The sequence below is a fragment of the Aquarana catesbeiana genome, linkage group LG11 (assembly GCF_042186555.1).
Source record: "Aquarana catesbeiana isolate 2022-GZ linkage group LG11, ASM4218655v1, whole genome shotgun sequence".
Classification (NCBI taxonomy): Eukaryota; Metazoa; Chordata; class Amphibia; order Anura; family Ranidae; genus Aquarana; species Aquarana catesbeiana.
The window spans coordinates 118,037,786-118,052,928 of record NC_133334.1 but is presented as its reverse complement, the minus strand read 5'-3'; the positions used below and the strand labels follow the sequence as shown (position 1 = coordinate 118,052,928).

At 42.8% G+C, this 15,143-nt stretch overlaps 1 protein-coding gene across 5 annotated transcripts in view; it reads left to right on the top strand.

The window, feature by feature from the left end:
* The first annotated feature begins 3,241 nt into the window (after window positions 1-3,241).
* Window positions 3,242-15,143, top strand: part of CHRM1 (cholinergic receptor muscarinic 1) — a 459,583-nt gene continuing 447,681 nt past the window's right edge. For 4 of the 5 annotated variants that reach the window (XM_073604944.1, XM_073604941.1, XM_073604942.1 and 1 more), the window contains exon 1: window positions 3,243-3,435. The gene's annotated coding sequence lies outside the window, so the exon portion shown is untranslated. Of the gene's footprint in view, window positions 3,436-15,143 lie in introns of all 5 variants that reach the window. The other variant, XM_073604947.1, reaches the window with a different exon arrangement.

The following is a 15,143-nucleotide window of genomic DNA, read 5'->3' as shown; positions in this document are numbered from 1 at the left end:
GTGATGGGCACTGATTGGTGGCAATAATGGGCACTGATCTGGTACATTGATAGGCAACACTGCTAGGTGGCACTGATTGGCACCACTGGTGGGCATTGATAGGTGGCACTTGTGGGCATTGATAGGTGGCACTTGTAGGCATTGATAGGTGGCACTCATGGGCATTGATACATGGCACTGGTGGGCACTGTGGGCACTGTCAGGTGGCAATGTCAGATGGCACTGACAGGGGGTACTGGTGGCACAATTGAGGCATTATTGCCTCCTCCTCTTCGGGACCGATGTCCCTTGCTGATGAGCCGCTGATCGGCTTTTTTTCTCCTCGCACTGTCAGCACGAGGAGAAAAAAAAACGATCACAGTGCTTTTGTTTTGATCATGTGATCAGCTGTCATTGGCTGACAGCTGATCACATGGTATCACTGGGGCGCGTGGGGCGCGTGCACAGGGGAGGCTGTCATATGAATTCGGAATTCGGGTCCGTCATTCGGCTATAGCACGGATATCAAGTGGTTAAACAGGGGCTGAAAAATTGGGCCTTAGGCACTGGTGCTGGTGCCACAACACTGCAGCCCCTCACAGATACTCTAGTTGAGTGCAGCAACGAACCCTCCTGCAAAATATTGCATCAAAAATTGTAATTACACGCCCCTGTTAAACAGGGGCTGAAAAATTGGGCCTTAGCCACTGGTGGCGGCGTCCAGAACCAAAAATGTTCTTACAAGCTATCAGCATGATCATTGAGGAGGAAGAGGATAATCGCTCAGCATAACAGGATAGTCACTCAGCATCAGCATAGGCAGTCTTGAAGGGATCTCACATTTCAAAAAAAATGATTCGGTTACATCAGCATCAGGTGCTTGGCGGCTGGTGGTGATCCAAGACTGATTAATTTTTATGAAGGTCAGTCGATCGACCGAGTCGGTGGACAGACGCACCCTGTGATCGGTTACAAAGCCTCCAGTAGCACTGAATGTGCGTTCCGAAAGAACGCTGGATGCAGGACAGGCCAGTAGCTCAATTGAATACTGTGCAAGCTGTGGCCAGTGATCCATCCTCAAGACCCAGTAACCCAGAGAATTTTTGGTGGGAAAGGTGTCCAAGTCAGATCTTGCCCCTAGGTATTCCTGCACCATGTAAAACAGAAGCTGGCGATGGTTGCTGGAACCGATCATACCTTGGGGCTGTGGACTAAAAAATTGTCTGAACACATCGGTCAGACGGCCACCTTCTCCACCTCCTTCATTCACTCGGAACACCAAGTCTTCCGCATGTTGCGGCTCAACACGGCCAGCTGCCGAAAAAAAGGCCAAGCGTGTTCCGTGGCCACGTGCTGATGAGGATGCACCATGTCCACGACCAGCACTGTTGCCTCTAGACACAGAGCCTGCTTGCCCTCTTTTATTGTCTTGTGACAGTCTGCCTCTTCTTGTTGGCCTTCAAGATATACTATTGGCCTGCAGTGAGCTGCACAAAACTGGGATGTATATATATATATACCGATTATACTGCAGCTAGCAGAATTAACTGCCTGCCTGTAGTAGTATTATTAGTATGATAACACCTGCACTTGTCTTCAGGTAGCTATACTGTAGGTGCAACTGTGCAGGGTACACAGTACAGTAACTGGAAATGCTTCAATAGTCTACACAAGCACCTGGCTGCAGGTAGCTATACTGTAGGTGCAACTGTGCAGGGTACACAGTACAGTAACTGGAAATACTTCAAAGAGCCTACACAAGCACCTGGCTGCAGGTAGTTATACTGTAGGTGCAACTGTGCAGGGTACACAGTACAGTAACTGGAAATACTTCAAGAGCCTACACAAGCACCTGGCTGCAGGTAGCTATACTGTAGGTGCAACTGTGCAGGGTACACAGTACAGTAACTGGAAATACTGTAAAAACACCTGCCTGCCTGTCAGTATATTAGGAAGAGAAGAACAGGATCTAGCTAAACTGAATACAACACCTCGGATGCATATACTGTATATACACAATACACTGTAAGTGCAGCTAACTGACTCGACTGACTCGACCTGCCCACTCTATCTAACTTAAATCAAATGACACTGTCTCTCTCTCTCTCTCTGTCTCTCTCTCTGTCTATCTCTCTCTCAAACTGGAACACACTACACAGGGCTGACGTGCAGGTGGCCTTATATAGTGTGGGGCATGTACTAAACCCCCTGAGCCATAATTGGCCAAAGCCTCCTTGCCTTTGGCCAATTACGGCTCTCTGTACGCACAGCGTTGTGATTGGCCAAGCATGCGGGTCATAGTGCATGCTTGGCCAATCATCAGCCAGCAATGCACTGCGATGCCGCAGTGAATTATGGGCCGTGACGCGCCACTCGAATTTGGCGCGAACAGCCCATATCGTTCGTAATTCGGCGAGCGACTGAACACACGATGTTCGAGTCCAACATGGGTTCGACTCGAACACGAAGCTCATCCCTAGTTAGGCGTGATTAGATCCTTTTATGCACATACTCACATAAAATTTGTTGATCTGTGCGACCCTGAGTCTTGGTTCACACTGGTGCGATGCGGGAACCAGCGCGATACCTGTTCACACTGACATCTGCAAACCACTGTGGGTGTCAGTATAAAGTTGATGACACCTCCAAATCGGTTCGCAGAACGCTGTACGAAATGTGGAATGGGATCGCATGGGTCTGAACACCCATGCGATCTGATTCCAGTGCGGACCAAAAAAAAGAGTCCTGCACCATTTTGGTGCAAATGTGATTTCAGCTGAATTCACATTGCACAGACATCACATGTGATGTGTACAGCAATGCGGTGCGAATGTCTGGCATCGCATAAGTGTGAACCCAGCCTGAACGCAGAGGTATCCTACTTTTTTCTAGGCAACTAAATGCCGCGCACATTTCCGCATGTACACACAGCTGTGTGCAGGGGCTCAACGATTACTATAGCGCTGTGTTTAGATGTACACAAAACTATATGCTGTGTGTATCTAAACGATGCATTTTTCTGCTGGTGTGAGTGAGCTCTAAAGTGAAAACCATTCAGAGCTCAGTAATGCTGTACTTTCTATGTGCAGGTCTTTGAAGCAAGCAATCTCTGAAATGAATGAGTCCATATACTGATGTACTGATAGACCGATGTACTAATGAAGTGGAAATGGAAGATAACCTCAGCAAAGCTGCAGCTCTATACATTCGCCAGGCTGTAGTTTCCTTATCTGTCCACTAGGAGGCAAATGAAGAAGTTGGCGTGCTGTGCGAGTCTTGGAAAGTCGCTGTCACTGTATATAGGGCATTGAGCAGCAGCGAACATCACGATCTTATATATCCAGGAACAGCGCTAGCTAGCTATACACACATACCTATACATACAGCCACCTCTATGGGAATACCGGCACCTATGGGATTATAACTTCCGACAACTTTGCCTCGCTGATTGCCAAGGTGAGTGTCTTCCTACATCAGATGGCTGAGATTGTCGCCTTGTCTTGATTTGTGAATTGGGGACATTAGTGAGCGATGACTCGTGACTGTCACTTATTGCCAGTGACCTATCACACTTGTAAAGGGCAGCTGTCACCACTTGGCACTTGTAGATCTCCTGTGGATCCTGAGTGTCCCATGAACTTTACAAGGATGTAGCATATTGTGGACAAGAGATAATATTTGTTAGATCTTTTTTTAATCAGATCTGTGCTTCAAAAGAAAGCTTTGATCGTAGTCTATTATAACTGAGACCTTGTTGTGTCCTAAGTGTCACACAAATCCAACAAGGATCTAGCATATTGTGAACATAAATTAATCTTTTTATTTCAAACAGAGCTGGTCATGCTTCAGAAGATGGCTTTAATCATAGTCTATTATTACAGAGATCTTGGTGTGTCCTAAGTGTCCCATAAATCCTACAAGGATGTAGCAGAGGTGATATGGCTTAGATTTTTTTGTTAATTAGATCTGGCTATGCTTCAAAAGATGGCTTTGATCACACCCTATTATTATTGAGAACCTGTTGTGTTCTAAGTGTCCCGTACACCCTACAAGGAAGTAGCATTTTGTGGACAAAAGTTACTTTAAATAGATCTGGCTATGCTTTAGAAGATGGTTCATTTAATAATGAGACCTTACTGTTTCCTAAGTGTCCCAAAAACCCTATAGAGAAGTAGCATAGGTGTTAGCAAAGTAGCAAAGGTGACAGTGTTAGACCTTTTTTTTTTTTTTTTTTTTGCTTGTTAGATCAGGCTATGCTATGCACAACCTGTCCTTACTATGATCTTATTGAGCCCTAAACGTTCCATATCTGGCTATGCTTCCGAAGATGGATTTGATCTGATCACAGCCTATTATTAATCAGACCCTGGTGTGTCCTAAGTGATCCATACAAGGATGTTGCATACTGTGGACCAGCCTGTAGGTTGACCTGACTGTGCTTCAGAAGATGGCTTTTATCAGTTTATTATTACTGAGATCATATATGTGTCCTAAGTGTCCCATAAACCCTACAAGGATGTAGCATATTGTGGACAAGAGGTTATATGAGTTAGATTCCTTTTCAGTTAGCTCAGGCTATGCTTGCTTACAAAGTTTATAGAAGGTGGCTTTAATCACAGCCTATTATTGCTGAGATCTTGTTGCCTTGACAGAAAGCTGTTAAACACACTTAGAAGAGGCAGGACTTGACTGATGGTTTATTGGCAAGTCTCTAGGTGTGTTGTGCTGGTGACAACCCTCCACCTGAGTGCCTTGCTGCCTGGTATGCTGGATTGTTTCTAGATCCAGGGGCAGTAGTGACCATTCAGTGTGACAATACCATCTGCCTGCCTTGCTTGAAGGGATAGTAAGGTTAGGGGGTGCTGCAAGACAGGGTAGACAAGCACTGACAGCTGGGTGTGGTGGGTTTGTGATCACTCAGCTGGAAGAAGGTGCTGGGGGGGTAATTAGAGGAAGCCACACAGCTGTGCATGGCAGGGGGTATGAAGCCAGGACTAGATAAAAGCTCTAAATATTAGGGTATAAGGATTGGGTTAATGGAAGGCTCAGGGTAGTCATGGGTGAGACAAGAGCTGGGAAAAAGAGTAATACATTAATACATAGAAGCTGTGTAAATGTGTATTGACGACTAATTGATGTTTTCTATTTTTTTCATACAAATAAATACAATAAATGGCAAATTGAAAAATGTTTAAAATGTGCAGTATTGTAAAATCATGAATATTCCAGGAGATAACTTAATATAATCCTATATGGAGTATCAGATTGTAAGCTTTTAGGGCAGAATGTTTATTCTTGTTCTTTATAGAGTCTGCTTAACATTACCTATTGCCTTATATTGTACATACATTTTATTAGAAGTAAAAACAAATACAAGATTTTAAGGATTGGTAAAAATCAAAGGTGCAAATAAATGTCACAAATATTTATAATAAAGATTATAATGTAAATGTTTCAGGGATCAGAAATGCAGAAATGTTACACATATATAAACAGTATAATGAAAATGTTTCCTAAAGGGATTCAAATGCAGAAAATGTTACACATATATAAAGAGTATAATGAAAATATCTCCCATAAGGATATCATGGAGAAGTACTCAACCTTCTCAGCTGTCAGTATGCTTTAGTTCTGGGGATCCCCCCCCCCCCCCCCAAAAAAAAAAGCATGCTTTTTAATAGAATTCAATATACAGTAACAGATTTAATAACCAGGAGAATTTTAAAAAATATAGTGGAGGGGTAATTGAAGAGTATAGCCTCAAATAACAAAACTAGTATATAACAAATAGGGGTGCCATCATCCAGGTTTAGAATGAAGGAATTGAGGGGTGAAGGTGCAGAGGCAATTGCCGCCACTTGCCTGTTCGCATGTACACGCCTGAGAATTGGGGGTTGGACTATTTTGGCACTTGGTAATTGATCAAAATTGATAAGTCATAAAAAATATAAATTTTAATGAATATAATACAAAAATACACAAAATTGCAAAGCTTTACCAAACAGGTGTTACCAAGGCCATCCTAATGTGATAGATTAATGGTTTAGTGAATTGCACCTATAAATATTGAAGATGGGAATTTTATATGTTATTCTGGGTATAAATCTAGACACTGGAGATAAGCAAATTGTTGTGTATTAATTAATTATTTCCATGAATGCTGAAAACTGATATCTCCAGATCGTCATCGGTCCATTGGCTGTTGTGATTTGTGCATATCTGCCATTAAATGGGGGCAGACTTTACAGTTTATTTGAACCTAAAAACAGCATCTGTATGCTAGTGTATTATGCAATGTCAGTATGGGATTGTCATGGATTGAAGTGAAGAACATCTGAGTGTTGGAAGGGGAGAGGATCTGCACACAATTAAGGCATGGAATGTAAGTACATGAATACTAGGGGATATGCACAATATCAAGCTACGTGTACAAGAAATGTCAAAAGGGTAGTAAAGGAAGAATAGAGTTGTAACAGCAGCAGGGAGGATATGTTGTAGGTGCTGAAGGGTCACAACAGGTGCACATGGATAGGCTATGCCTATGGCAGAAATTTTCCAGTTTGTGACTACTATATTTTTGTTTCAGACTGAAATCCATGTCCACCTGTTCATGTTGAGTAAGAAGCAGTATACAGCCTCCCAAGATAAAGCTGAATATGGTGTTACTCTGACACAGACTGTAAAATTCATGTTCTGATACCAGGGGGGCTATACTAGATTCTGCTATGAGTTCTGGAACCCAAAGGAGACCACAGGTCCTGTTTGTCTAGCTGCATATTGAATTATTAAGACAGATATCAGATTTTACTGTGCAAGAAACTTATGCTTATCACTTGGGTGGTAATGGGAGAATGACCCTATGTCATATTGTGATAGCAACATAGATAAAGGACAATAGCTTGTAGACCATATAAAAAACACAGCCATTTTCAAATTTCAGTGTCCCTCTATGAAGAAAAGTCTGCTTCTCATTTTTGGTCTGGTTGTGGATTTTGTTAATGTTTTGCTTATTGTAAAAATAATAGTCTTTATTTTTTTTTTTTTTTGTCAAAGAGTGGGAAGCAGGTACAACAAATAGTTTCTTCTTTCATTTTCAATTATTGGTTGCTAAAGGCAATACTGTCAGATTGGTTTGCAGATACTTTGGTGACTGATGTCCTGGGTTGTGATAAAACGGTTTAGAATGGATAAATCCTAAAATGTGACATTTGACTGATATTTCAAGTTTCTGTAGATGGCACTGCTGCTCACATACATGACTAGTACGAAATAATTCATAACATACTGGATAAGTGTGAAAGTTCAGCCAGTCATGGAATGTCAGGCTACCCAAATTGTTGTGAATAGATGATGATCGGTTATTTAAACCCCTTGGTTTCTTACAGTATATCTTATGCAGAGTATTGCACCTGTTGTCTAGAGCCACATATTGGCTGTATGCATTATCAGTAGAATTACATTCTTTCTTGGGCCTGATGCACACAAGATATTTGTTATATTTTGTTTTTGTTTTTTTCCTGAATGCCTTTGGTCCTGGCAGCAAAAAAAAGGAAGCAGCTACATGCATTTGCACATGCGCATTAAGCGCTCAAGCATTTATTCCTTCCAATGGGTAGAATATTAATTTATTTTGGCCATTGGAAGGCATAAATGCTCAATCGCTAAACGTATTTCGAGTTTAGGCACACTTATATGCATGTACATGCATTTAGGCATATCAAGCATTTTTACTGCCTAAAAAAGCTCCTCTCCTGAACGTTTTGGTGATGGGTTTTTTTTTAGCCTGTAAAGGCTCCTTTTCTATCACGCCTGTCAAAGCCTATCTGTGCAGGGCCAAAAAGGCTAACATAGAGGTGCATTTACAGGCTGAAAAAAAGATGAACGCTGGCTTTTTTTAAATCCTGTGTGCATGAGGCCTAAAAGTAAACCTGTCATAGACCACTCCAACTCACACTGAGTATATGATGAAAAAATATATAAGCAGAGGTAACCTTCACTGAAAACTCCACATCAAATCAATCAATACATCCGCAAAGGCAAGTGAAGTTATATGCAAATCTAGCCTGCAGTAAAAATCAAGTTTTACATCGCTGCTTCCTGCCTCCAAAGACCCACGATTCATTTTTGCAATGTAATGGATGCCTCATTGACCAATTGGAAGGTGGGAAGTGGAAGGACCAATGTTATGCGCAAATAACTTCAACTACATTTTTCTGTGGGTCTACTTATTTTAATTATTATTATTATTATCATAAATTATAGGAATGTATATAGTACTTGACATGGTGTACAATCACATCAGTTCCTGCCCTCACGGGGCTAGCAACCTAAGGACCATGTATCACGTACCTTCATACATGCTAACGCCAATCTGGATAGGCCATTTAACCTACTAGCATGTCTTTGGAGTATGGGAGGAAGCTGGATTGCCCCAAGGCCACCCATGCAAGCACAGGGAGAACATGCAAACTCAATGCATTATTTTAATTTCCATTAAAGTTAATCTCTGCTTAAACAATTTTTCAGCATATGCTCACATCAAAGCTCACTTGTAGTGTGTTTAAACTGTAATCAATAAATGAAGGGCACATAAAAACAATAAGTGGACAATTTACTGTTGGTTTATTTGTTCCCCCGAGCTCCAGAAGAAAACCCTGGTGCCAGTCTTGAGGCTGCAGATAGTGATCAAGGTTTTATGGGTTAGAGCAGTGGTCTCTGTAAAGTGATCCGACATGCCCTCTGCTAAGTCAGCGTGCGTTTTGCTGATTACACTCTTGTAGCTTGAACAAGGCAGGGAGGTGAGAGAGGCATGGCAGACTGATGCTTCTACAGGCTGCAATATTCTTTAGCTACAGTCTTCAGATGGACAAAATAATTCTCTGCTGGGGCTAGGGGAATTTCCAGAGAGAGAAAAACAGTACATTAACATGTTACACATGCATTGTCTGTTTGTTTGCCTTTAATAATTTTGTCCCTACTTAACTCTGTAGCTAGGAGATGCTCTTTGCAATTAGCCCCACCCTTCTTCTTCATGCTTTAGCTTCCATTCACCACATGTGCTGTATTCTGCTGGAGCTAGACACACTATGATTTTTTTTTTACCTACCTGATGTTCATCTGTGAAGCTCTGCACAAGTTTTTCTATTAAAGCTTTCTACAATTTGAAAGATGTCATTTAGATGTCAATATCTGCTAATTCTCCTGAGACTGTAAATTACAGCTATCTTGCCACAACTGGATTAGCTATAGAGATAACACTTGTAGTGCTTAGATTGGAGTTGCAGAGCAAGCAAATCCAATACCCAATTCTTGCATGCAAACTGAATTTATTGATTACATTTACCTACTTTTTGGGTTTTACTTATGTAGCACTACCCCCACAGGGGCTGCTGGTGACTGGCTCCCCTACTCAGGTACAGCCAGGCAACACGCATTCTGCGCTTGCATCCAAACACAAGAAGTCAGTCCCTTAGTTTTGTTTGTGGTGTTTTATTAGGGGATAACAACTTGGTTAGGGTGAAGGGACTTATGGGATGCCCAATTTGAAGTAAAGAACAACAAAAAAGGGGACAACTTCCTTCCTCTGTACAAAAAGATCCTGAACTGCTTTCTTTCCTTTCTTCACACAGTCCTTAGTAGATTAGTAGCAAAAGTCCATTACAGACTAGGAGCTCTTGGCCCCTCTTGGAGATAGCACAAAAATCGAGGCAAACTGCATGCAAGAGTGTATCCTCTTCTTGTGTAGAACTGCTCCCAGCTACCATGCAGGCACTACCAGCCCTCTTGGCTGTTCTGAAGAACTCCCTGGGAAAGGGATAAGGGGGTTAAGCACAACGCTGTCCTTTAGAAAGCTTGCTACATGTGTCAGTCTCTCTCCTTGAAATCTCTGGGTGCGCTGATGTACTCACTCTATCCTCCTTGCTCCCGCTGCTCTCAGGCAAGATTCCAAGTCAAACTGCTCTGCTGAATGGATCCTCCTGAGCCAGCCAGAGCCCAGCCTGGGGATGGGGTCTCCCCTACACCTAGGAGACCCCTCCTAAGCCACCAACAGCTTCTTCAGCACTCCATCTTCCGCCCGACTTCCCTGCTAGCATGACTCATCCATATTTAAGGGCTGGCCTAGCCACCCTGCCAGGACAGTACGCCTGGGGATTGGCCAGGTCCCCTACATATGCAGCTCAACCCTTCTGACTTCTGCCCACTAACTTCTAGAAGTTTCTCCATACTTCATGAGCCAGGTAGATGCACCAGAGACCTGACTCTGTGATCCAGCCTGACTTGCAGTAAACCTTGACCCAGATTCCTGGCTCACACTTACCATGAGTCAATAAATTTGCCTGCACTAAACTAACAGCACACTAGAGGGTGCTAAAGTTACATTGTTTGAGCCTAAGCTTGAGAGTCATTTGTGAACGGTCCTCTGAAATATGAACATTTTTGCCAGTCGCCTGGCAGTCTCAAATAACAGAGCCCAGTATTTCCTAATGTTCTTTCCAAAGAAGAACTATCATTAAACATGTTTTAGTGTTTTAAACTCCCTGGGGGAACAAGCAGGGCTGCCAATAAGGGGGTACAGTCTGCCCTCCAGTACTGGATCCAGGCCCCCTTCAGTTCAACAGGGGGGCCGGGGCAGCTGCCGAGCAGAAGGATCAGCTGTACTGCCTTATCACTGGAACTGACCTTCCTGTGGCTCCCCCTGCAACACAGCCAGCTTTTCCTCCTCCCCCTCCCACCAGCTTCAGAGATTGTTTTAGAATATGGAGCGTGGGTGGGTGGGGGGGGGGGGCAATTTCGAAATTGCTGCATTTGTAAATTCCAAAAGCCTGTATAAATTGATAGTAGTAGTTAAAAAAAAAAAAAGTATGCGCTTAACTAATATTTTTTTGTATAATTCTCTTTGTGTGTGGCGGGGGGGGTGTTCTATGCCTACATAATTTTGCTAATAGGTGTCCCTCATTCCCATCTTAAAAAGTTATGAGGTATGGCGGGGGGGCGCTAGTAAATATGGTACCAATCACTCACTGTGTTCATTTATAATGCTATGATTCAGTTTGTGAGTGAACAGGAAGCTTCAGAGCGCTTTCAATACGTTCATATCCAGTGCAGAGAAAGGGATTGGGGAATCTGTCCTTTCTCTGTCTCAAAACTCAGACATCAGAGGTCTGTTTAAACCCCTGATATTTCACCAGAGTCCCCCCCAACAGGGCAGTTAAAAATTGTAAAACTTTTCTTAAGTTTTTTTTTTTTTTAATTAGTAAAAAAAAATGAAGAACTCAATCACAACTGCTTTGCTCTCTGAAGAGCAATGAGCATTCAGATCATTCTTCAGTGAGCATTTGACATGCATATCGCCTCCTCACTGCCTGCTATAACCCTGCACTAGCACTCTGCAACCATGTGAATTGCATGAGGTTGCAAAGCACTTGCAGAGCAGCACCATTCATTTGACCACCTCCAACCACACTCTGGCCATGTGAATGAGTGGTTTGTTCATGCGGCTGAAGCTGCCTGTTAATCTATGGGGATGCAATGGTTGTATAAACACAGCCACAGGACCTAATTTGACAGGTATTGGTAAGTGGTCCTGAATGCACACTGTGTGTGTTTAGGGACATACATCTGCATCCACACATTTGGCAAATTACAACCTGCGTCTGTGTTCAAACAGCTGCGGTCCCCGCAGCGTACCATAGGTTGTCTGTACACAGCTCCAGGTGGCTCCAGCCACGGAAACAAAGCATTTCTTTACACTGTGCAGGCTGCAGCCCTCATTTGAATGAGCCCCAAGACCTCATTCACACACAAAGCTTTATTTGTTAGCTCAGTACAGTTTTATCTTTTATATTTAGTGGGAATTTTGTTGTGTTTGTGCCCCGTAACAATGATTTTAGTGTATTTTTATCAAAAATATTATTTCATATTTTCAGGGCCTGGTCGGCTGTATCGGGCCCCGTGATTTCTAACAGCAGCCCTGGGAACACGTGCATATAGTACTCGATCCAATTCAAATAAATCAGGTAAATAAATTTCAATTGCACTACAACAAAAGCGGTGCAGAGTATTACAGTCCCTTTTAAGGAAAAGCTACAGCCTGAGTAGAAAAGCCTGTATTTTGCAAACATGCTGCAGGGAATGTCCCTTGCTTTGTGTGGGGAAGCAGCGGTCTCTCTGCAGAAGTCTGACATTTACCCCTGCTCAGTCAGAACTAGAGCTTTCCTATCAGCAAATCTCATGCACACCTGCAATGCGTTTAGCTGATTTTAAGTGAAAATTGATGACACTGTAAGGTTCTCTTAGGAGTTGGGAGACAATGAATGAATGTTCTCAGGACCTCCCTCCAAAATACCACCATCTTTGGACAAGACCAAAATATATGGATACAATTTCCTGGAATGCCTGCACATCTCCAACAATTTTGAGAGTTTAATGGGGAAATTTTATATAACTTATATGGTGTATAATAACTCCTATGTGTTATTTTAAATTGTATTAATTAATTAATCTCGAAGTGATACTATATCTTAAATGGAAACCTCCATATCTCCTCCCAGTTCTCTTCCACCACAATTGGGACATCTCTTGTCCAACATTTGCATAATTTGCTTATATCTGACGATGTAGTCTTTAATAGGTAAGTATACAGAGTACAGAGTTGAGATTGACTTCTTTTCACTTTTTTTCCTTAACATTTGCTCTAGACCCCATTCCATTAATTGTGGAGTACCCTCGGGAAATTGAGCCAAGAGCATGGGCAAGCTGCATTTATCTGAAAGTATAACTCTCAGGAATATTCCAACACTGCCTCATCTGTACAAATGTGGAGAACCCCCCCCGTGTATTACTTGTGATAGCTTTTTAACCCCAAATTTAGTCCATGCCCCTGGATCTTGAATAGAGTCTAGATGTGGCAGCTCGGGATTTCTCCATAATAGAGTATTTGGGGATAAATTAGTTCTCGGATATCCCTCTTTAACTATGGCAACTCTCCATATTTTTATTGTTGTTATCATCGAAGGGGTCAAATCCCGCCTAGATTTTGAGCCCCGATACAGTAATCCCTGAAGTGCCTCTGCTGATTGGGCCACTGCTGCTTCCAACAATGTAGCAGAATCAAACCCGCCAGGGTTTTCCCCACCATTACTAACTGTGTAGCTAAATAATACTTATAGAAGTCTGGGAAGGCCAATCCCTCCGTACTACCGGTCGCATAAGTGTACTTAATTTGATTCTAGCTGGCTTGTTTGCCCATATAAGTGCAGAAAACATACCATGCAACTGTGTAAAAAAACTTTTAGGCAACCACTGTGGATAATTTCTAAACAGATACAAAAATTTTGGAAGAATGTTCATTTTTATTAATATTATTTGTCCTAATAGCGACGGGGCAATGCTTCCCATACCTTTAATTTTTTCTTAAACTCCTGTATTACTGGATCCATGTTTAACCTTTGAAATTCTTCGACCTGTCGGGATATTATTATACCGAGATACTTAAATTCCAATACCCATTTCAATGGCAGATCTGGGGCAGCAGTATCTTGTGCTCTCTGGTCACTGGGGAACAATAGAGACTTACCCCCGTTCACTATAAGCCCTGTAAATAATGAAAAAATATCTAATAATTCTAGGGCTCCTTCCAGGGATGGACCTGCATCTCTCAAGAATAACAACATGTTGTCGGCATACAGGGCTACCCTCTCCTCCAGCCCCCCACTCAGAATCCTTGGATATTTGGTGAGGTCCTAAGAGCCTCTGCCACTGATTCTATTGCTATCGCAAAGAGTGCTGGAGAGAGGAGGCAGCCCTGCCTTGTACCTCTGTACTGTACTGATGTTGCAGGTTTGTAGCTGTATCTCCATATTAGTATCCTTTCTGAAGAGCTTCTTGAGGGCAATCAGTTATCAAAATAAGTCACTTGGAGAGTGTTTTTGTGAAAGTCCGTTAAGTCCTTTCTTCATCTCCAGCAGTTTCCTAAGAGTGCCAAAGTATGCAGAACTCTACTATGTAAATCTTGACTTTCATTATAAAGTCAAGGACTGACAGACCCCTTTTGTCTTTTTCAACTCCACGCTAGTTAATTAATGTAATGGGTAACCATTCAACATCCCACGGGGATGTGCTGAATGAAGGAGAGCCCCGGCCAGTCTTTGACATTCTAAGCAAAAGTTGAAATTTTCGGATTCAATCTTTTTAAAATCTACCATGCACAGTGGCGTCTCCAGCTTTCATATTTAGGAGGGGCACATGGGGGGACAGGGACAAAAATAGGGGGGCAATATAAAATGCAATCTATCTATCTATCTATCTATCTATCTATCTATCTATCTATCTATCTATCTATATTTTATCTATCCTGGGGCCCTTTACCCCTTTACTACGATCCCACCAGGGCCCTTTCACATGTTCTGCAGTGAGCTCCCTTCCTACTGTATTGGGGCCCCCCCAGGGTGACAGAGAACAAGAGATATATGTCACCAGCATACCAAGAAAATATAAGGGTCCAAAGCAGTGGGAGAACTATCAGGGTTGCAAAGGTTGTCTTGCCACCTGGCCCTGGTGTTCTCCCACTGTGGGGTTTCCCAGCCTCCTCTTGCTGTCCTGCCCCTGCTATTGACAGCGCTGGTCTGGCATTTCTTGTAATTTACAGGCTGGTTCTCCTGTCCTAAGGACGGGAGAAATCAGTCTGTTTTTTCAGAAACTGAGAGTCCTGGTGGAGTCCTTCCTGCAACTCGCTCTTCTCCCTGCCAATGAGGATGCAGGGGAAGGAGCAGATCGGGCGGCCATGGTTGTGTGAGCGCTCACATTATGCAGTGTCAGCGAGTAGAGGGAGGGGGGAGGAATCACCTGCAGGAGCTGACTGGGGATGTTCTCCCTCTCAATAGAGACTGTGTTACCCCAGCGGTGGCCCGAGTAAGATGTGGCACATCCGATATAAAAACAAACAAAAAGAAATTGCCTTTTTGTAAAAAAAAAAATTTGGGGGGGGCACATGGTGGGGCCCAGCATAATGTTGGGGGGGTCAGGGCCCCCTCTGGCCCTCCCCTAGGGTCGCCATTGACCATGCAGCACTGTGTACAAAACCACACTATAAATAATAAATGATAATAAAACTTCAAAACTAATTTCTTACACCCTACAAATTCAGAAAGTGGTAAAGTGTGTAG